The sequence below is a fragment of the Anomaloglossus baeobatrachus genome, chromosome 2 (genome assembly GCF_048569485.1).
Source record: "Anomaloglossus baeobatrachus isolate aAnoBae1 chromosome 2, aAnoBae1.hap1, whole genome shotgun sequence".
In the NCBI taxonomy this organism is placed as follows: domain Eukaryota; kingdom Metazoa; phylum Chordata; class Amphibia; order Anura; family Aromobatidae; genus Anomaloglossus; species Anomaloglossus baeobatrachus.
This window is the reverse complement of record NC_134354.1, coordinates 794,679,473-794,701,572: the sequence shown is the minus strand read 5'-3', so window position 1 is coordinate 794,701,572 and position 22,100 is coordinate 794,679,473. Positions and strand designations below refer to the sequence as shown.

General features: G+C 47.1%; 1 protein-coding gene across 2 annotated transcripts in view; it reads left to right on the top strand.

Moving 5' to 3' along the window:
* RHOG (ras homolog family member G) overlaps positions 1–22,100 on the top strand; it is a 137,588-nt gene that overhangs the window by 32,953 nt on the left and 82,535 nt on the right. Inside the window, exon 1 of one of the 2 annotated variants that reach the window (XM_075337700.1) lies at positions 17,202–18,285. The exons of the other annotated variant lie outside the window; for it this stretch is intronic. The gene's annotated coding sequence lies outside the window, so the exon portion shown is untranslated. Of the gene's footprint in view, positions 1–17,201; positions 18,286–22,100 lie in introns of those variants that run through there. 2 annotated transcript variants of the gene reach the window in all.

Sequence of the window (22,100 nt, the reverse complement as noted above, 5' to 3'; positions counted from 1 at the left end):
GATACTGAGGATTACGCCCAGTATACAGGACAGGAGAAGTGGTACTGTGCAGTGTATATATACAGAATAATACAGATACTGAGGATTACACCCAGTATACAGGACAGGAGAAGTGGTACTGTGCAGTGTATATATCCAGAATAATACAGATACTGAGGATTACACCCAGTATACAGGACAGGAGGAGTGGTACTGTGCAGTGTATATATACAGAATAATACAGATACTGAGGATTACACCCAGTATACAGGACAGGAGAAGTGGTACTGTGCAGTGTATATATACAGAATAATACAGACACTGAGGATTACACCCAGTATACAGGACAGGGGAAGTGGTACTGTGCAGTGTATATATACAGGATAATACAGATACTGAGGATTACACCCAGTATACAGGACAGTGGTACTGTGCAGTGTATATATACAGAATAATACAGGTACTGAGGATTACACCCAGTATACAGGACAGGAGAAGTGGTACTGTGCAGTGTATATATACAGAATAATACAGATACTGAGGATTATACCCAGTATACAGGCCAGGAGAAGTGGTACTGTGCAGTGTATATATACAGAATAATACAGATACTGAGGATTACACCCAGTATACAGGACAGGAGAAGTGGTACTGTGCAGTGTATATATACAGAATAATACAGATACTGAGGATTACACCCAGTATACAGGACAGGAGAAGTGGTACTGTGCAGTGTATATATACAGAATAATACAGATACTGAGGATTACACCCAGTATACAGGACAGGAGAAGTGGTACTGTGCAGTGTATATATACAGAATAATACAGATACTGAGGATTACACCCAGTATACAGGACAGGAGAAGTGGTACTGTGCAGTGTATATATGCAGAATAATACAGATACTGAGGATTACGCCCAGTATACAGGACAGGAGAAGTGGTACTGTGCAGTGTATATATACAGAATAATACAGATACTGAGGATTACACCCAGTATACAGGACAGGAGAAGTGGTACTGTCCCCATACTGGTAAATATGTCTTCCGTCCTGCAATATACATCCCCTATCCTAGGTTCCTTCCTGGTACATATGTCCCCATCCTAATATCTATGTCCCCCATCCTGATATATATATATATATATATATATATATATATATATATATATTGTATATATATATCCCCATCCTAGGCCACATTCTTGTATATATGCCCCCCATCCTGGTAAAAATGTCATCCATCCTGGAATATATGTTTCCATCCTAATATATATGTCCCCATCCTGGTAAATGTCTCCCTCCTTGTATATATGTGCTCATCCTGGGACCCTCCTGGTATATATGTCCCCACTTGGTATGCATGCCCCCATCCTGGTTTATTTTTCCCCTTCCTGGTATACATGTCCCCTTCTGGTATATATGTCCCCTCTTGGTATGCATGTCCCCCTCCTGGTTTATTTTTCCCCTTCCTGGTATACATGTCCCCTTCTGGTATATATGTCCCCCTCTTGGTATGTATGTCCCCACACTGGGTACCTTATGGTATATATGTCTCCTCCTAGTTTATTTGTTCTCCTCCTGGGTCCCTCCTGGTATGTATGCCCCCCTCTCGGCATATATTCCCATCCTGATAAATATGTCTCCTTTCTGTGTCTTATGGCAAAAATTAAAAAAATCATTGTACTCCCCTCCCCGGCTCCCACATCATGCGGCATCCTCCTATGTAGCCAGCTTGCTGGTGGCAGGTAGCTGACACTGGCGTCCCTGCTATGGTGACGCATGACGTTACTGCCATGCGCCTCCGTCATTCACGGGGATGCCGATGTCAGTGTCCAGGCAGACAGTCGGCAGCTTGTACTGTAGTGCAAGGACCCAACAGGTCTCTGCTCCGCAGTGGGCACACCTCCAGCTGAAGCAGGGGCTGTGGCCGGCGGGCCCCCTGCAGCCCTGGACCTGGTGCATTAGCGGTTCCTGAAATCGCAATCATTCTGCTATTGAGAATTACACACAGAATAGGGGAAAAGAGCCGGGCACATCAGAAAAGAATTGAATTCCTGGATATCACACTCGAAGATGGGAGTGATAGCACTTTACGAACCGATGTGCAGCGAAAGGACACATCTGTTAGTTCTTTATTTTATGCATCAACCACTCAAATTCCACTATTAAAGCCATAGCATTTGGATAATTCCTGGGGATGAGGTGCTCACGCTCAGACTGGCGAGTGCCTGACACACGGCGTGACGGATGCTCACCGACCGACTGTCCAGTTCACGGTGAAGTACATGGGTATCAACAGGGATGGAAAAAGAAGATGGGCCACCTCCTGACACTAACCTGTGTCTGGACCGTGAGCTCCCCCAATGTCCCTATATGAGTCCTTCCCCCTGTCGCCATCACGTGCCTAGTCCCTTATTGTCTCTCCACTCGCCCTGGATAGCGACAAGGCTGATGAGTACCCTACACTCCCTGACTGAAGTTCTGTGGCTTATCCATGTTATGTAAATAAAAGCTTATAACCTGACTTTAAATTCATCCATTGGTTTTATAAATTACTCTTTTGAAAGCTGAAACCCTCCCAAATTTGGTTTAGGTTATGAAAATAAAGTTGCTGCAAAGCTGAAATATTGATCATTTAATGAACACAGAAAGGTCAGATTTTGGCAAGAGAAAAGTTTTGACGCCTCTTCATATAATGCACCCAATCCTAGTTTACATCCTCACCTGTGCTCACTAAATGATCGGTTAATTAGTGGGTGTGTATAAAAAAAAACCAGCACCCCAGACCTTCACTTGAACTGCAACTTGACCTCTGACAACATGCCAAAAATCCACCCTGCGACCAAAGCTTTGATTATCAAGAGTCTGAAGACCAGATCCACTGTAGAGGTGGCTGCATCTTTAATGTGTTTCAGCATCAAGTACAAAAAATTAAAACAAGATTTGAAGAGACTGGAGATGTTTTTGACAAGCCCAGGTCCGGCAGACCCCGCACGACAATTGCTCAGGAGGAACCTTTGTTGGTTAGAAAATCCAAAGCCAGCCCCTCTTCCACTGCAGCAGAGCTCCCACAGGCCTGGTCACCTCTAGTCCCTGTGTCAACTAGAACAGTTTGTAGGATTCTGTCTCGAAATACCTTCCATGGTTGAATCAGTGCCCAGAAGCCAGCACTAAACAAAAGGCAATTAAAAACCCGTGTGGCATTTGCCAAGTCCCACAGCTTGCTAAACAGATGGACGCTGGAAAAGTGGCAGAAGGTGGATTTCTCTGATGAATCTTCAGTTGAATTACACCACAGCCACCGCAAATACTGCAGGACCTACTGGAGCCCGTATGGATCCAGAAAACAGTTAAGTTTGGTGGAGGAAAGATCATGGTCTGGGGTTACATTCAGTATGGGGGGGTGCGAAACATTTGCAAGGTGGAAGGCAATATCAATAGCCTAAAATATCAAGAAGTATTAGCGACCTCTTACATTCCCAATCATAAAAGGGGTCACATTCTGCAGCAGGATGGTCTCCATCTCATACATCCATCTCTACAACAAAGCTCCTCCTGGCAAAGAAGATCGAGGGGCTCAAGAACTGGCCAGGACAGTCACCAGACATGGACATCATTGAGCATGTTTGGGGTAGGGTGAAAGAGGAAGCTTGGAAGACAAAACCAAAGAATCTGGATGAGCTCTGGGAGGCATGTAAGATGCATTCTCTGCTATTCCTGATGACTTCAGCAATAACTTGTATGAATCATTGTGGAACCGCATGGATGCAGTCCTTCAAGCTCATGGAAGTCACACAAAATATTAAATATGGCTCTAATATCACCACAGCTTCATTCACCAATGTTATGCAACATATCTTTGTATTAGAAGTTAATTTTTTTTTTTAATTTCACATTACTTTCTGTGGGCCCAAAACATTTGTCTTGCCAAAATCTGACCTTTCTGTGTTCATTAAATGATCAATATTTCAGCTTTGCAGCAACTTTATTTTCATAACCTAAACCAAATTTGGGAGGGTTTCAGGTTTCAAAAGAGTAATTTATAAAACCAATGGATGAATTTAAAGTCAGGTTATAAGCTTTTATTTACATAACATGGATAAGCGACAGAACGTCTGTAAGGGAGTGTAGACATCGCCACTATGTTAAAAAGACACAGGGGAAGGAAGAAAAACAGGGGCACATGGACAAAAGGATATAAAAACTTCACTGCTGTAGCCACACACCAAGGCTGCAGCCAACTAGACTCCAAAAACGTGCAACAGCAAAGCACCAGCAGCTCATAGAGAACGTCCTCCCTCCACAGTGGCCAAAAGCAGAATGAGATTCTATTATCGGCATCAGTTGATGGATCATGTGACTATTTAAAGGAGATGGGAATAGTCACAAACCACCTGCTACTGAGGTGAACTAACCAAGAGTTACAAGCAACAAAAATGTAATTAACCCTTGCTGCAGCAACATAAAGCAAAACACATTTAAAATGACAGAGAAATGTGAAGCTCCAGTCCCAGAATTGTCACCAGTCTCTCAATTGATCTTTCATTCATAATGGCGCTTTCCATAAGACTCCTTACAGATGGCGGCCTAATACCATATTGAATATGATTTGTTTTCTATATATGTCTTTAAATATGGCACCATCTTTGGGACTCCTAGAAAATGGCCACCACTTGGCGTGTGCCCCTCTTGAATGCAATACTGCTGCATACCCCTTGGTGAGTTTCTATTGCAGGACGCATATCTTAGTAATGTCAGTGGGAGATTTTTCCCGACATGCTCGTTCCCCTAGAATGCCACTGGCGGGACGCACTTACCAGATCGCACTCATAACGAGTGCGCCCATAAAGCTAGTGATTCACTCTATGACTTACATTTCTCCTCTATATATGCCTGGAAATACTCTGCTGAAACCTCTCCCCCTGAGAAAGCAAATCCGAAACGTGCATCGGGGCAGTCCCCCGGCCTGGCATCAGCACTTTATTTCATCATTTATCCATCCACTCAATATGAGTTACTCACTTCATTTGCACTTTATGCCTTGGGTCTATGGGGTCAGCTATTCTAATATTTTCGTTACCCATGCACTGCACTTCTTACATCCCATTCTGTACGGGAATTGATTACCTGCTAGATGTATTCTGTGCTCACATTGAGATATAATTGAGGTGATATCATTCATGTCATTACACGTTATGTACCATATACTACTCAGTATGATATTACTGTATATATATATTCACATGTATATGACAGGCGCATCAGCCTGCTCTAAATATATCCATTTTGATCTAGCATTGTATATATCGGCTTGATATCCTCGCAGATAAATTATACAGTAATATTTTATAGATGTTATTCCACCTTTGATGGCTGTGGATAAATAATATATACAGTGGCATGCAAAAGTTTGGGCACCCCCAATCTAAATTACTGTTATCGTGAACTGTTAAGCAAGTTGAAGATGAAATAATCTCTAAAAGGCAAAAAGTTAAAAAAATATTTTCATCTTTGACATTTAAATTAACAAAAAAGGAAAATGGGCCAATACAAAAGTTTCGGCACCCTGCATGGTTAGTAGCTCGTAGCGCCCTCATTGCCAGCATCACAGCTTAAACACCACGAGAAATAGGTGAAAATCATATGTAAAAGAATATAAATCTTTATTAGAGAATTAAATAATAAAATACTATAAAAACAAATGGTATCAGGGGATAAGATACAACCAAGCACAGACAGCGTGTAGGCGAGGGCAAATATAAATCATAGTGCAAAAAAAATACTAACCAAATTAGAGTCACAAAATGTTTACAAATGTGGAAGGGGATATTTATTTCATAACCATATAAATGATTAAATAAATATCAGCCCACACTAAAATAAATTCATAGTGACATCAAAATAATAATATGACAAAGGAAATAAATTATGTGAATAGCAAACCTATAACAGAACATAAGCCACCCCCAGGCTCCGACGTACGTTTCGCATTGAGCTTTATCAAGGAGTATCCTGAAAGCTCAGACACCAAGGTATTTAACTATGTCTGAGCCAATCACCACACAGCTACCAAGCAGCACACCAGATACATATACAATCAACGTAAAGAAAAAGAACAATAGGGCACAAAAGGTGTCAGGGAACATAATGCACCTTACAAAGTGTAATAGGGAAAGCCGAGTGTCATTAAATGATTATATTTCAAATCGAGTATCGCAAATTAGCAGGAAGTAAACTGCATGTGTTCCATAATAAAACATATGCTTACCTGATAATAAGGTCACACACCAGGCCTGTCATGGTCTTCTATCTGTTGCAGAGTTTAGCGGACGTTTCTGGGTCACAGTCTCAGTTTACCATATGAGACTCTGCTGATTAAATGGATTCCCTTTCCTTTGGTGAGAAGAGTGTTAATGACAGTTTACCTGGTCAGGTATTTCTAGTTGGTACCACGCCGAGGTCCTATATATACCCTCTACTTCCAGCAGAGGGTGCAGGTTATTTTCAATCATTGGGAAGCTTGGCCAGGAGGTGTAAGGAGCTGGTGGATCCCTCTTTCTGTTCTGCTTTGTGGGCTGCAGCATTGGTGCTTGCTGCAGCAGTTCATGATGTGCTTGTTATGGTATGGAAGTTACCCTGTAGTCTTTTCACTTCCCCCCCTATCATGTTGTTTCCCCTTGGGCACTATTAGGGTCTCTTTTGTGTGTGGTTGCTGTGTGTATGAGTTGTTGTTGTCGCCCCTGTTAGTCTTTACTTGTCAGTGGGGCTGTTGACTTCTGTTCTTGCCCCTTCCCCCCAATTGGTGGGTTGTGGAGGGGATCTTACCATCAGGGACCAGGACAGGAGATAGGGCCAGATTGGGGGCTTGGACCTCCCTACCTTCAAAGGTACCTCTGGGTGTGAGGGTGAGCTCAGGGGCTCCAGCCTTAGGGCCAGTATAGGTTACCCTGTCCCGTGAGAAGGCCTATGTGCTTGCTCACCGGAGTAAGCTATGGAGAGAAATCCTGCATATGTGTTCCACAGTGGACCGCACAGTGCAGCCCGATGAACAAGTCCAGCATACACAGAGACCGAATATACATAATAAAGAGCGGACGGAAATTATGATAAAACATGCGCACGCGTTCTAGCGTGAAACGCAGAGCGCATGGAGCTCAGGTACATTATACTAAGACAAAACCGGAAGTCACTGCTTGTGATGCTCAAAGTGGAACGCACAGCGCAACAGGATTGCACATTCGTAGATCTATGTGGCACATTAAATAAGGTAAAAAAAGAGTAAAATAAACTAATATTAATCAATAGAGTGCAAACATTAAATATTAAGTATAAGCTGATTAAAAAAATATCCATATACAGTACAGACCAAACGTTTGGACACACCTTCTCATTCAAAGAGTTTTCTTTATTTTCATGACTCTGAAAATTGTAGATTCACATTGAAGGCATCAAAACTATGAATTACCACATGTGGAATGCAATACTTAACAAAAAAGTGTGAAACAACTGAAAATCTGTCTTATATTCTAGGGTCTTCACAGTCGCCACCTTTTGCTTTGATTACTGCTTTGCACACTCTTGGCATTCTCTTGAGGAGCTTCAAGAGGTAGTCACCGGAAATGGTCTTCACTTCACAGGTGAGCCCTGTCAGGGTTAATAAGTGGGATTTCTTGCCTTATAAATGGGGTCGGGACCATCAGTTGTGTTGTGCAGAAGTCTGGTGGATACAGCTGATAGTCCTACTGAATAGACTGTTAGAATTTGTATTATGGCAAGAAAAAAGCAGCTAAGTAAAGAAAAACGAGTGGCCATCATTACTTTAAGAAATGAAGGTCAGTCAGTCCGAAAAATTGGGAACAGTTTGAAAGTGTCCCCAAGAGCAGTGGCAAAAACCATCAAACGCTACAAAGAAACTGGCTCACATGAGGACCGCCCCAGGAAAGGAAGACCAACAGTCACCTCTGCTGCGGAGGATAAGTTTATCCGAGTCATCAGCCTCAGAAATTGCAGGTTAACAGCAGCTCAAATTAGAGACCAGGTCAATGCCACACAGAGATCTAGCAGCAGACACATCTCTAGAACAACTGTTAAGAGGAGGCTTTGTGCAGCAGCCTTCATGGTAAAATAGCTGCTAGGAAACCACTGCTAAGGGCAGGCAACAAGCAGAAGAGACTTGTTTGGGCTAAAGAACACAAGGAATGGACATTAGACCAGTGGAAATCTGTGCTTTGGTCTGATGAGTCCAAATTTGAGATCTTTGGATCCAACCACCGTGTCTTTGTAGAAAAGGTGAACGGATGGACTCTACATGGCTGGTTTCCACCGTGAAGCATGGAGGAGGAGGTGTGATGGTGTGGGGGTGCTTTGTTGGTGACACTGTTGAGGATTTATTTAAAATTGAAGGCATACAGTACCAGCATGGCTACCACAGCATCTTGCAGCGGCATGCTATTCCATCCGGTTTGCGTTTAATTGGACCATCATTTATTTTTCAACAGTACAATGACCCCAAACACACCTCCAGGCTGTGTAAGGGCCATTTGTCTAAGAAGGAGAGTGATTGGTGCTACGCCAGATGACCTGGCCTCCACAGTCACCAGACCTGAACCCAATCGAGATGGTTTGGGGTGAGCTGGACCGCAGAGTGAAGGCAAAAGGGCCAACAAGTGCTAAGCATCTCTGGGAACTCCTTCAAGACTGTTGGAAGACCATTTCCGGTGACTACCTCTTGAAGCTCATCAAGAGAATGCCAAGAGTGTGCAAAGCAGTAATCACAGCAGAAGGTGGCAACTTTGAAGAACCTAGAATATAAGACATATTTTCAGTTGTTTCACACTTTTTGTTAAGTATTTCATTCCACAGGAATCGGTATCGATATCGCTAGCGAGCGTACCCGCCCCCGTCGGTTCTGCGTCACGGACAAATCTCTGCCCGTGGAGCACAACATCGCTTATAAAGCACAATTAACCCAAAAAAAACTATGAATATGAAAAAGGGATTAAAACCTTATATCCACCCCAAACACCACACAACACAAAAATCCCTAAGTTACACTATAGTATGGTAATATGAAAAAGATCATATAAAAATATACACATAAATAGTTACATCTTAAATAGTTACATCTGTGACCTAGTCTCCCGATACTTACCTGCACGTAACCTCCAATCCTCACAAGCTCTCCTTCTCTCCTGCCCCCTTATCTCCTCTTCCCACGATCACATCCAAAATGTCTCCCGTGCCTCCCTCACACTCTGTTACACTCTACCCCTGCATATCAGACTCTCGCCTACTGTGGATGCCTTCAAAATGAACCCTAAAGACTCACCTCTTTCAACAAGCCTACAACCTGCAGTAACCCTCAAGTCCATTATACCGCTGGACGAACAGCTCTGTCCTCAACTACTGTATCCTCACTCATCCCTTATAGACTGTGAGCCCTCGTGGACAAGGTCCTCTCTCCTCCTGTAAACTGTGAGCCCTCATGGTCAGGGTCCTCTCTCCTCCTGTAGACTGTGAGCCCTCGTGGGCAGGGTCCTCATTCCCCTTGTAGACTGTGAGCCCTCGTGGACAGAGTCCTCTCTCCTCCTGTAGACTGTGAGTCCTCGTGGGCAGAGTCCTCTCTCCTCCTGTAGACTGTGAGTCCTCGTGGGCAGAGTCCTCTCTCCTCCTGTAGACTGTGAGCCCTCGTGGGCAGGGTCTTCTCTCCTCCTGTAGACTGTGAGTCCTCGCGGCCAGCGTCCTCTCTCCTCCTGTAGACTGTGAGCCCTCGTGGGCAGGGTCCTCTCTCCTCCTGTAGACTGTGAGCCCTCGTGGCCAGGGTCCTCTCTCCTCCTGTAGACTGTGAGCCCTCGCGGGCAGGGTCCTCTCTCCTCCTGTAGACTGTGAGCCCTCGTGGGCAGGGTTCTCTTTCCTCCTGTAGACTGTAAGCCCTCGCGGGCAGGGTCCTCTCTCCTCCTGTAGACTGTGAGCCCTCGTGGGCAGGGTCCTCTCTTCTCCTGTAGACTGTGAGCCCTCACGGGCAGGGTCCTCTCTCCTCCTGTAGACTGTGAGCCCTCGCGGGCAGGGTCCTCTCTCCTCCTGTAGACTGTGAGCCCTCGCGGGCAGGGTCCTCTCTCCTCCTGTAGACTGTGAGCCCTCGTGGGCAGGGTCCTCTCTTCTCCTGTAGACTGTGAGCCCTCACGGGCAGGGTCCTCTCTCCTCCTGTAGACTGTGAGCCCTCACGGGCAGGGTCTTCTCTCCTCCTGTAGACTGTGAGCCCTCGTGGACAGGGTTCTCTCTCCTCCTGTAGACTGTGAGCCCTCATGGGCAGGGTCCTCTCTTCTCCTGTAGACTGTGAGTCCTCGTGGGCAGAGTCCTCTCTCCTCCTGTAGACTGTGAGCCCTCGTGGGCAGGGTCTTCTCTCCTCCTGTAGACTGTGAGCCCTCGCGGGAAGGGTCTTCTCTCCTCCTGTAGACTGTGAGCCCTCGCGGGCAGGGTCCTCTCTCCTCCTGTAGACTGTGAGCCCTCGTGGGCAGGGTTCTCTTTCCTCCTGTAGACTGTGAGCCCTCGTGGGCAGGGTCCTCTCTTCTCCTGTAGACTGTGAGCCCTCACGGGCAGGGTCCTCTCTCCTCCTGTAGACTGTGAGCCCTCGCGGGCAGGGTCCTCTCTCCTCCTGTAGACTGTGAGCCCTCGCGGGCAGGGTCCTCTCTCCTCCTGTAGACTGTGAGCCCTCGTGGACAGGGTTCTCTCTCCTCCTGTAGACTGTGAGCCCTCATGGGCAGGGTCCTCTCTTCTCCTGTAGACTGTGAGCCCTCGTGGGCAGGATCCTCTCTCCTCCTGTAGACTGTGAGCCCTCGTGGGCAGGATCCTCTCTCCTCCTGTAGACTGTGAGCCCTCGTGGGCAGGGTCCTCTCTCCTCCTGTAGATTGTGAGCCCTCGTGGACAGGGTCCTCTCTCCTGCTGTAGACTGTGAGCCCTCGTGGACAGGGTCCTCTCTCCTCCTGTAGACTGTGAGCCCTCGTGGGCAGGGTCCTCTCTCCTCCTGTAGATTGTGAGCCCTCGCGGACAGGGTCCTCTCTCCTGCTGTAGACTGTGAGCCCTCGTGGACAGGGTCCTCTCTCCTGCTGTAGACTGTGAGCCCTCGTGGGCAGGGTCCTCTCTCCTGCTGTAGACTGTGAGCCCTCGTGGGCAGGGTCCTCTCTCCTCCTGTACCAGTCTGTGCCTTGTATTGTTCATGATTGTTGTACTTGTTTTTATGTATACCTTTTTCACTTGTAGAGCGCCATGGAATAAATGGCGCTATAATAATAAATAATAATATTAATAACTAAGTGAATACATTATGTATAAATAATGAATAAATCAAAAGGTAAAACGATAGCCAAACATTTAAAAATCAGTGAACACTCGTGTGCACAGTGAGGTAAAGTGAAAACCTAGACTATCAAAACAAAAACATGAATAAATAGTCCAAATAATGAAACAAGGGAAAAGACGCCAAAGTTTTGATTTCGTAGTTGCATGTAAGGTGCAGATGAGAATGAAAAAACCCCTGACAACCACAACAACAGAAAAAGAAAAAATATTAAACACATAAAAAAATATTTAAAACACCACAAAGACCTATAAAAACTGATTACAAATACAGAGTGAAGGATGATAATAAAAACGGTGAAAAGCTGATTTGCTCATGGAGTCCATGAGGTGACATCGTATTTCATCGATAAATCCATTTTGCCTCAATTTGAGCTAGGCGTTTCTCAATGTCACCCCCTCTGTAACTCAATACAACGAGGTCGATGCCCCCGCCTTGAATTCAGACTCTTTAGTCAGGATACAGAGTGAAATGTTTGCGTATTGTTTTTAACATTTACATAACATCAATTGCTCGAGCTGCTGTAATGTCTAAGACGTTCTCTCACCCTTCTTGCCCTATCAGAAAACCTTTAATCAGGCTGGATTGGTGAGCGGATGAAGTATGGAATTTGTCGACGTTGGTTTTCGATGTAGATCTGTATAAATGTACCAATGATAATCCACATTAAGATCGACATCCAAGAACTCCATGCCCTTCCTCCTGGCATGATAGGGGAGTTTCAGGTTGATGTTGTTTTTGTTAAGAGTTTTCAAGAACAGATGTAAATCCGTCATAGATCCCTGCCATGTGCAAAGAACATCATCAATGTACCTGCCCCAAAACTAAAGGTCAATTAAGAGGACAGATTCAGTGAGAAAAATACTACTCTCCCACAGCCCCAGGAACAGATTAGCATATGAGGGGGCACAAGCCACCCCCATCAAGTATCACAGCTTGTAATCGCTTTTTGTAACTGCCAAAAGTCTTTCAATTCTTGTTTGATGGATTTTTATCCATTCTTCCTTGGAGACATTTTCCAGTTTTGAAGGATTCCTAGCCCGTGCATGCACGGCTCTTCCTTGGAGATGTCTTCCCATTCTGTGAGATTCCTGGCTCGTCTTGCATGGACTGCTCTTCCTTGGAGACATCTTCCCGTTCTGTGAGATTACTGGCTTGTCTTGTATGCACTGCTCTTCCTTAGAGACATTTTCCAGTCCTGTGAGATTCCTAACTCGTCTTCCAGTTCTGTGAGATTCCTGGTTCGTCTTGCATGCACTGCTCTTCTTTGGAGAAGTCTTCCAGTTCTGTGAGATTCTTGGCTCGTCTTTCAATTCTGTGAGATTCCTGGTTGTCTTGGATGCTCTGCTCTTCCTTGGAGAAGTCTTCCAGTTCTGTTAGATTCCTGGCTCGTCTTGCATGTGTGCCGCCCCCACGCCTATAGCAGCCGGGCTGCTCAGATCCGAACCCGCTGTGTGGCTCGAGGGATCCTCCGGACCCGGGGGTCACGCCGACAAGCCAAATGAAAAGGGGGGCGTAGTTGTATGGGCTTGGCCATATTCAGTTCGTGACACCACCCACGGTGTGTGGTGAAAGGTGGCACCACCGCTGCTGTTGTGGGACACCCCAAGGGAGATGTAATGGCAGCTGGATGTTAACCCCTCCGTGGGTAGGGATGGTTGCCCGGGGTCCAGTGGTTCTGTGTAGGGAATGGCGATGGCAGGGGCCTGCGCGCCCGGACGTACCAGGGGATGTTTGGTTACTCACAGTTGAATAAATCACACGAGTCTTTTAGTAAACCAAGGTGCTGGTGGCTGGCTGCAGCAGTCAGTTGTACTGTGGTTCCCCACCCGGGCTGGTGGTCGCCATCTTTTCCCTCTGCACTGTGTTTGCTTGTATTGGACTTTCCGGTATGGAACACGTGAGTCCGCACTCGGCTTGTTGTGTACCTGAGGAGCCGTGCCCACTGACGCTGACCCGTGGGATCTATCGGGCCCTGGTGGTTGCCCTATCCCTCTCTGTGGGTAGTTGTCTGCTTTTGGGACCTTGATTGGGACAGGACCTAAAATCCTGCGCTCAATTGGTTAATTAGCTAGGCCGTTGGTTCTGATCCTGGCTTCAGGGTCCAAGTACCCCCTCTGTGCACGGTTTCCGGGTCGGTTCTCCGGTGTCGGTACCGGCGGACTCCAACCCTGTCCCGGTCCAACTCGGATCTCCGGCTGCCGTCTTCCCATCGCCTGCTGACGGAGACCACCGTCTGCCACCTAGCCAAGGTACCAGGGCTCCGACCCTGGCGCCTGTCAACTTGAGCTTCATCTCCACTGGAGCTACACCTAACTCCAGCCCACGCTCCTCTCAACTTGAACTCCAGACTCAATCTAATCTGATCTAATCTCAACTGATCTGCTTGATTTCCCACCTTGGTCTGTCTAGACCCCTAGGTGGGCGTTTCCTAACCGCCTGGTCTCGCCCACTGGTGTGCCTGTCTTGCCCTGAGGGTGGTGGCTAGGGTTTCAGGTCGGCTGTATGTAACCTAGGTGAGGGAAGGTGTTATGCGGGGGCCTATTGTGTGACTACCTGCAATGTCAGGGCATCACACATGCATTGCTCTTTTCAGGTCTGGCTACAGATTTTCAAAGATGTTCAGATCAGGGAACTGTGACGCCATTGTAAAGCCTTCAGCTTGTGCCTTTTGACGTCGTCTATTGTAGATTTTGATGTGTTTTTAGGATCATTATCCATTTGTAGCAGCCATCTTCCTTTCTCCTTTTTTCTCCTCTTTTGAAATTCAGTATTTTTTTACAGGTGGTGTTATGTTTGCATTAAGAATTAGTTTAAATTTCATTGAATTATTATTATCATTATTTATTATTATAGCGCCATTTATTCCATGGCGCTTTCCAAGTGAAAGAGGGTATACGCACAACATTCATTAACAATACAAATTGAATCCATTCTTCCCTCTACCTGTAAAATGTTCTCTGTGCCATTGGCTGCAACACAACTCCAAGGCATAATTGATCCACCTCCATGCTTAATGGTTGGCGAAATGTTCTTTTCCTGAACTTTTGTGCCCTTTTTTTCTCCACACATACCTTTGGTCATTGAGACCAGAATTCTATTTTAACCTCATCAGTCTAAAGCACTTGTTTCTACAATGCCTCAGGCTTGCTTAGATGTTCTTTTGCAGACATCTGACGCTGAATTTTATGGTGCAGGAGAGGTTGTCTTCTAATGACTCTTCCATGAAGAACTTATTTGTGTAGGTTTCTCTGAGCAATGTACCACTACTCCAGAGTCTGCTAAATCTTTCTGAAGGTCTTTTGCAGTCATACAGGGGTTCTGATTTGTCTCTAGCAATCCTACCAGCAGCTCTCACAGAAATTTTGCTCAGTCTCCAGACCTTATCTTGACCTCCACTGTTCCTGGTAACGGCCATCTTTTAATTACATTTCAAACTGAGAAAAGGGCAACTTGAAAACTCTTTCCTATCTTCTTGTAGCCTTCTCCTGCTTTGTGGGCCACCACCATTTTCATTTTCAGAGTGCTAGGCAGCTGTTTAGAAGAACCAATGGCTGCTGTTTTTTGGCCCAAGGTTAGAAGAAGCTGGATTTTTATAAAGCTGTGAAATTTGCATCACCGGCTTTCCTAATGATGAAAGTGAACGAGCCATAACCCTAATAGGCTAATAAAGGTCTGAAATCTTGGTCAAAGTTATCTGAGGGTTCTCAAACTTTTGCATTGTCCCATATTCATTTTTTAAGTTCTAAAATGTAAAAGATGAAAAAAGATATATATATATATATTACACCTCGTGGCTCTCCTATTGCAAGGAATGAGGCAGTCTCCAATTCCTTGCCTGCCACGAGCCCTCCTGCTCAGCAGCTCCAAAGGTCTGGCAGACTGCACAGTGTGCAGGAGATACCTGCTCAGAGAGGCAGCAGAAGGGTGACACCTAGTGGTTCTCCTGTTGCAGGGAGTGAGGCGGTCTCCCATTTCTTGCTTCCCTGCTGCAGGTCCTCCTGCTTAGTGGCCCCGAAGGTCTGCGAGGTTGCGCAATGTGCAGAGGTTTGCTGCTCAGGGAAGCAGTGAGACTCCCGTTATCTCTGCACATTGTGAGACCGAGGATCCCGCCTCTATTTCCCAGAGGCAGGAGGGTGAGCATGTGCAATGCGTGGCGTGTCCTGATTCGCCCACTGACGTCACACGGCATGATGACGAGGCTGGTGACGTGGTGAATCCTGACTGGCCGGGCTGGGACGTCGTGGACCCTGATTGGGTCAAGTCCGTCATCTCCGCCTTGCGCCCGCCCTTGGGTGGAGCTACACCTCCTTAAAAGCTCCCCCTGCCATCATGGCGTGACCGTCCTTTATTGTTGGATGACTGGCAGCGTGCTGCTACGCCACTGTACAGTCATTTGTTGTCTTCTTGTGGGCTTTGCCCTTGCTGCTCCGGCAGTACCTGGTCTGCAGGCCATGTTCCTGCCTTGCTGCTCTGGCAGTATCTCGTTTAACAGGCCGTGTTCCTGTCCCAGGTGAGCTCCTCGAGTCTCCGCCGGACTCACCTGGTTCTTGAAGCACACGTGCGTGGGCACCTCTGTGCTACCCTCGTGCCATATTCTCGTGATTTCCACTGGCACACGTGCGTGGGCACCTGTGTGCTTCCCCCGTGCAACAGGTACACCGAGCTGTGAGCCCCGTGCCATACAACCCTTACGGGTTAGGGTGGGCCGGTGTACGCAGATCGTCTGTGACCTCAACAGACGATCGCTAGCAGCAACCCGCTCACTCTTCACCCACCATAGCAGCGGTTCCATATACCGCACAGTGCACCTTGACCGGCGGAAGCTGTCCATATACCATCTTGGCACGCTTCCCCGGGTCCCCCTCGTAACATTTATATATATATATTGCCTAAAATACAAAATAAATGTGTCATCTGTAACTTTATGCGTTTTAGAGATCATTTGATCTTTATCTTGCCTAAAGGGAATCTGTCAGCAGGTTTTTGTCACCTCATCTGAGAGCAGCATGATGTAGGCAAAGAGGCCCTGAGTTCAACAATGTTTCGCTTAGATTACTGGGTGCAGTCGTTTTGACACAAGCCAAGATTTTAGATTTTGTATGTAGCAGTGCTGGGAGAGCTGCCCCCGTCCACACCAGGCTTTCAGTGTACATTTCTATACACAGGAGATGCTAATCACAGAGGGATCGGAGTCGGACTAGCGCTCACAGGCTCCTCAGAGCCACTAATGATAAAGCTAAGAGGCTTAAACTAACATTGTAAATAAACAAAAACAAACTTTGTGATAAGACACACAGGGCTGAATTCTCTGTTTTAACTCTTGCAGCATGCTGTCTTTGGATTGTATTGCAGAATCCTGATGACAGCGTCCCTTTAATTGTTTACAATGACAGTAATTTTGACCAGGGGTGCCCAAACGTTTGCATGCCAGTCTACATACTAATGTATTTCCAGGTCGTGCAGACGGAATTCCTCAAAAATGTTCCCTTTTTAATGTTTTTTTATGTAATTTTTTTTTGTGAAATAAAAGTTTTTTTCTATTCCTTTGAATGTATTACTCTATTCTGTATACACACACTTAAGAAATGTTTAAAAATGAAATGGTGTTCAGTCCTGAACTAGGTCCCTCATCGGATATATTGCATGGACCAGTCACGCAACACAAAGGGTCTTCCCCAAATGGTTCCCACAAAGCTGGAGCTACAATTGTCCACAATGTCTTGTGCTGAAGAATAAGATTTCCCTTTTCTATGACTAATGGGTCGAAGCCAACCCTGAAAACAGTCCAGAGCATCATCCTCCTCCACCATCTGTACAGTGCAATGATGAAAAAGTGAAGTGTAATGGCTGCTGGGGAGCAGCTTACTGCATGACCTCCGCAGATCCCTTCCAGATGTGACCTGGCTGAGGAGCCCCCGGAATCTTCTCTGCTGCCCCTGGAATGTCAGCCACAGAAGGAGTTAATCTCTGCAGCCTGGACCCCTCCAGATGTAATGGGCAGAGGAGGAAGGGGCTCTGGAGCAGCTGAGGCTGCTGGCGGCTCTCAACTACTTCTCTTTCTTAACTTCCTCCTCTCGCTCACTTCCTTCTGCTCTACACAATATTACACACTGACTTTCCCAGCCTGGAACGCCCTGGACTTATTACCAGCATCTCCGCAATCTCTCGCAGCACATACTGGCCAGAGACACCCAGGAGAAGTTCATGACACCAGAGTACAGCACCCTCTATCGACAGAGAACAAGAGCTCTCAATATCAGGGAACATCTCCGGCCCACCAGGGAAAAGCTTCTGCCACCAGAGAACAACAGCTCACAACATCAGGGAACGTATCCGGCCACCACGAAACAGCTACTGACACCAGGAAACAAGAGGTCCCCATACCAGAGAGCTGCACCTGCCATCAGAAAGTAGCTCCTGCCTGTAACAGAAGACATCTTGTACCACCTGAGGACATCTCCAGACACCAAGCATCACTTCTGACTCCAGAAAACAGCTCCTGCCTCCTCACCTAATTAGTTCCCACCATCAAGGACCAACTCTTGCCACTTGGATCTATCTCCTGTCACTAGATCCACCTGCAACTTCCCTGAAATCACATTCTGGTAGAATAAGTTAAGTCTGAGATCCAGAAGACTCTTCATTGGCATCCAAGACCATTTTCTCCTTCCAGAAACTAAGTCACTGCCACCCAGATCCAATTCTTTTAAGTAAAGACCATATCTGAAAGGCAAAGAATCTCCTGCCACCCAAGACTATCCCGTGCCAACAGAGATCATTTCTGAGATACTGAAGGCTCCTGAAATCAACAGACCCAAGAACTGCAGCCAGTCTGACCACTGAGGGACTACCTCCCAAGATCTATACAACCCATCTGGTCCGCATTTGGAGGACGTCTTAAGTAATCCAGAAGACATCTGCCGTACTGTCCAGAGATATGAGAGGTAAGTGCCAGAATGATGCGTCTAACTGAGGAGTTATTAATCTTGGAGAAGAGCAATACCACAAAAATTAAAGGTCAACCTACAACCTCTCTAGATGAGCACTGACCAGTTGGATGGGCAATGTAGTGGAGTCTCCGGCTAATCTTATCCTAATCTTAGCTCTTCCACCGGACTATGCTCCATATAGAAGTACAATGTAAATAATGTGGCAGCTGATGTATGGCACAATTGTGAACAATGATGAGTAGTGTTGGGGCCCGTCAAGTGTGCGTGTGGGCAGCCAGGGGTCATGGGTGATGTTGGGAAACTGTGTGATGAATTGAGACTTTGGCCTTATGAAGGTTACCCTTGTGAAATGAGAGGAGAGGGAACTATTTCATGGTAGAGTCACGGCCTACTGAAACTTTAGTAGTATCCTTGGGAAGACCATTGCGAGATGAGGGGATTGGTCCGGTTATTAGGATGTTTGGGGATAAGGAGCTTAGAACGGCTCCAGGTGCCTGGGTTATAAAGGGCTGTGGAATATCTCACCGCTATAGAAATACAGTTATCACGTCTGGGAGCCAACTGGGATAAACATGGTGGAGATTAATCCGTGAAAATAAGGGAGGGGGAAGGGTAAACTGCAAATATGAAGGGTTCCCACTGTGACATTAGAGGAGAGCAATGGTGGGAGTTCTACTGATACAGTTCACACATGCAGAATGGGGAAGCAAAGCCCGGAACGCCCTGCGTTCTCATGTAACGGATCCACAGCAGGCGGAAGTTACTCAAGAAAACAGACTCCTTCTTCAGAGAAAACTGCCCTGGGGTCTCCACTGATGGACTGGGATGTCCTATCCCCAAACACAATGACAGACAAAAGAATAAAGAAAAAGCCAGACTGCAAAGCAAACAAGAAAGTCTATATATCCATCACACTGTATCCTCCTGTCACTTATATTCATCACACTGTATCCTCCTGTCACCTATATCCATCACACTGTATCCTCCTGTCACCTATATCCATCACACTGTATCCTCCTGTCACCTATATTCATTATACTGTATCCTCCTGTCACCTATATCCATCACACTGTATCCTCCTGTCACCTATATCCATCACACTGTATCCTCCTGTCACTTATATTCATCACACTGTATCCTCCTGTCACTTATATTCATCACACTGTATCCTCCTGTCACTTATATTCATCACACTGTATCCTCCTGTCACCTATATCCATCACACTGTATCCTCCTGTCACTTATATTCATCACACTGTATCCTCCTGTCACTTATATTCATCACACTGTATCCTCCTGTCACTTATATTCATCACACTGTATCCTCCTGTCACCTATATCCATCACACTGTATCCTCCTGTCACCTATATCCATCACACTGTATCCTCCTGTCACTTATATTCATCACACTGTATCCTCCTGTCACTTATATTCATCACACTGTATCCTCCTGTCACTTATATTCATCACACTGTATCCTCCTGTCACTTATATTCATCACACTGTATCCTCCTGTCACCTATATCCATCACACTGTATCCTCCTGTCACTTATATTCATCACACTGTATCCTCCTGTCACTTATATTCATCACACTGTATCCTCCTGTCACCTATATCCATCACACTGTATCCTCCTGTCACTTATATTCATCACACTGTATCCTCCTGTCACTTATATTCATCACACTGTATCCTCCTGTCACCTATATCCATCACACTGTATCCTCCTGTCACCTATATCCATCACACTGTATCCTCCTGTCACCTATATCCATCACACTGTATCCTCCTGTCACCTATATTCATTATACTGTATCCTCCTGTCACCTATATCCATCACACTGTATCCTCCTGCCACCTATATTCATCACACTATATCCTCCTGTCACTTATATTCATCATACTGTATCCTCCTGTCACTTATATTCATCACACTGTATCCTCCTGTCACCTATATCCATCACACTGTATCCTCCTGTCACCTATATCCATCACACTGTATCCTCCTGTCACTTATATCCATCACACTGTATCCTCCTGTCACCTATATTCATTATACTGTATCCTCCTGTCACCTATATCCATCACACTGTATCCTCCTGTCACCTATATCCATCACACTGTATCCTCCTGTCACCTATATTCATTATACTGTATCCTCCTGTCACCTATATCCATCACACTGTATCCTCCTGTCACCTATATCCATCACACTGTATCCTCCTGTCACCTATTTCTATTCCCTCACCATCTCTCTGTTTATAGATCGCCTGGATTCTTCTCTTCCCTCACCATCTCTCTGTGCATAGATAGTCTTCCGCTCTCCCACCCAAGCAACCTAGCCCTGATGCTGCCCCTAAGAAACGGGCAGCACCCCTTTACCCCAGTCCTGGTCCAGGTTACCCAAGCGGGAACAGGTACGGTGTCTCGCACCCGGCTGTCACTTCAGGGGACCCCACATCCAGGGGGACCCCTGACCCCCGGAGGATGGCCACCGGTCCTGGTGGCAGCCGAGCCCCAGCCTGCTCTGCTGCGGGCCCTTCCTCCAATCTTCCTCTCCGGAGGCGGCAACAGTATCCATCCCACAACATTATTTACAGGCCCACAAGTTCGTGGGTGGCCTGCCAGTTCTCGGCCATGTCCATGAGCAGTTTCTCATGCATACGGTTAACACATAGGGTCCCTCCGGGGACAACTTGCCGGCAACGGCCGGAATAATCAAGTAGACAATCAGATGAAGCTTCGGTTGGATTATTTTTCATTCATTCAAACTGCTGAGGGTCCCAACGGGGACAACTTGGTTGCAACGGAGGACCGCTGCCACTATTTGAGGTCGCACTCATCCAGGACCTCCCCAGCTCGATATCCGGATGGCACGGTGGAGGAGGGGTCTGGGGCCGCATCTGCACACCGCGGCTTTCCCACTGCTTAACGTCCAGGGCAAACCAGCCCCTCTCCCCGCAGTGTCGGGTGTAGGTTACCAGGTCGCCAGGCAACAGATCGCGACTTGGGTGGCCCGTGGGAAGGTGTGAGTTTACATCGCGGCGGGCCACAAACACTTCGTCCTCCAGGCCCGGCTCGTAGATGAAACCGAACCCCCTTCGTGTGTCAAACTGCCGGACTTTGCCTTCATACACCGGGCCCCGCACCCGAAAGGTGGCATGGCGGAGTGCATCCTTCTCCTTAATCACTCGCGCCATCACTTCGGCCCTCTGCTGCTCCCTGGCGGCAATCTCTCGGCACAACTGGCTTGGTTCCCTGTCCCAATAGGGGGCATTGGAAGACCCCTGTGCTCGGGTCGGGCCCCGCTGGACCTCCCCCACACCGGCCACAACCGGTACTCTCTTGTGGGGGTCCTGCGGTGACGTGGCCTGGACTGCTGCTTTGCAGTGGCGGCCCGGCGCAGCCTCAGCCGAGGCGTGGGACTCATGGACAGCTGGCCTCACCGATTGGACCTTCGGGCCCGCAGCGGATGGTGCTTCCACGGCCGGGGTGGACTGCCGGAGCCGGGACAGTCTCGGGTGCGGCCACTTCCGGGGCCGACGGCTTCTTGTCGCGGATGGGCACCTCCCGCGGGATCTTCCATGGCAGCGGGAGGGATGCGGGCCGTTCACAGACAACGCCCCCAGGTCGGTCCTCTAGGGCGGATGGGTTTGATTCCGCTACCGGTGTTGGGGGTAGTGGACCGAGCGGAGGGGCAACAGCAACCGGTACGGATGGCGGGGGAGGCAGGAGGGTGAGCGGGCGCAGGTCGGGCCCCTCAGCCGCAGCGGCCAGTCCTTCTCGGACACAGGGGCGTGGGTCGC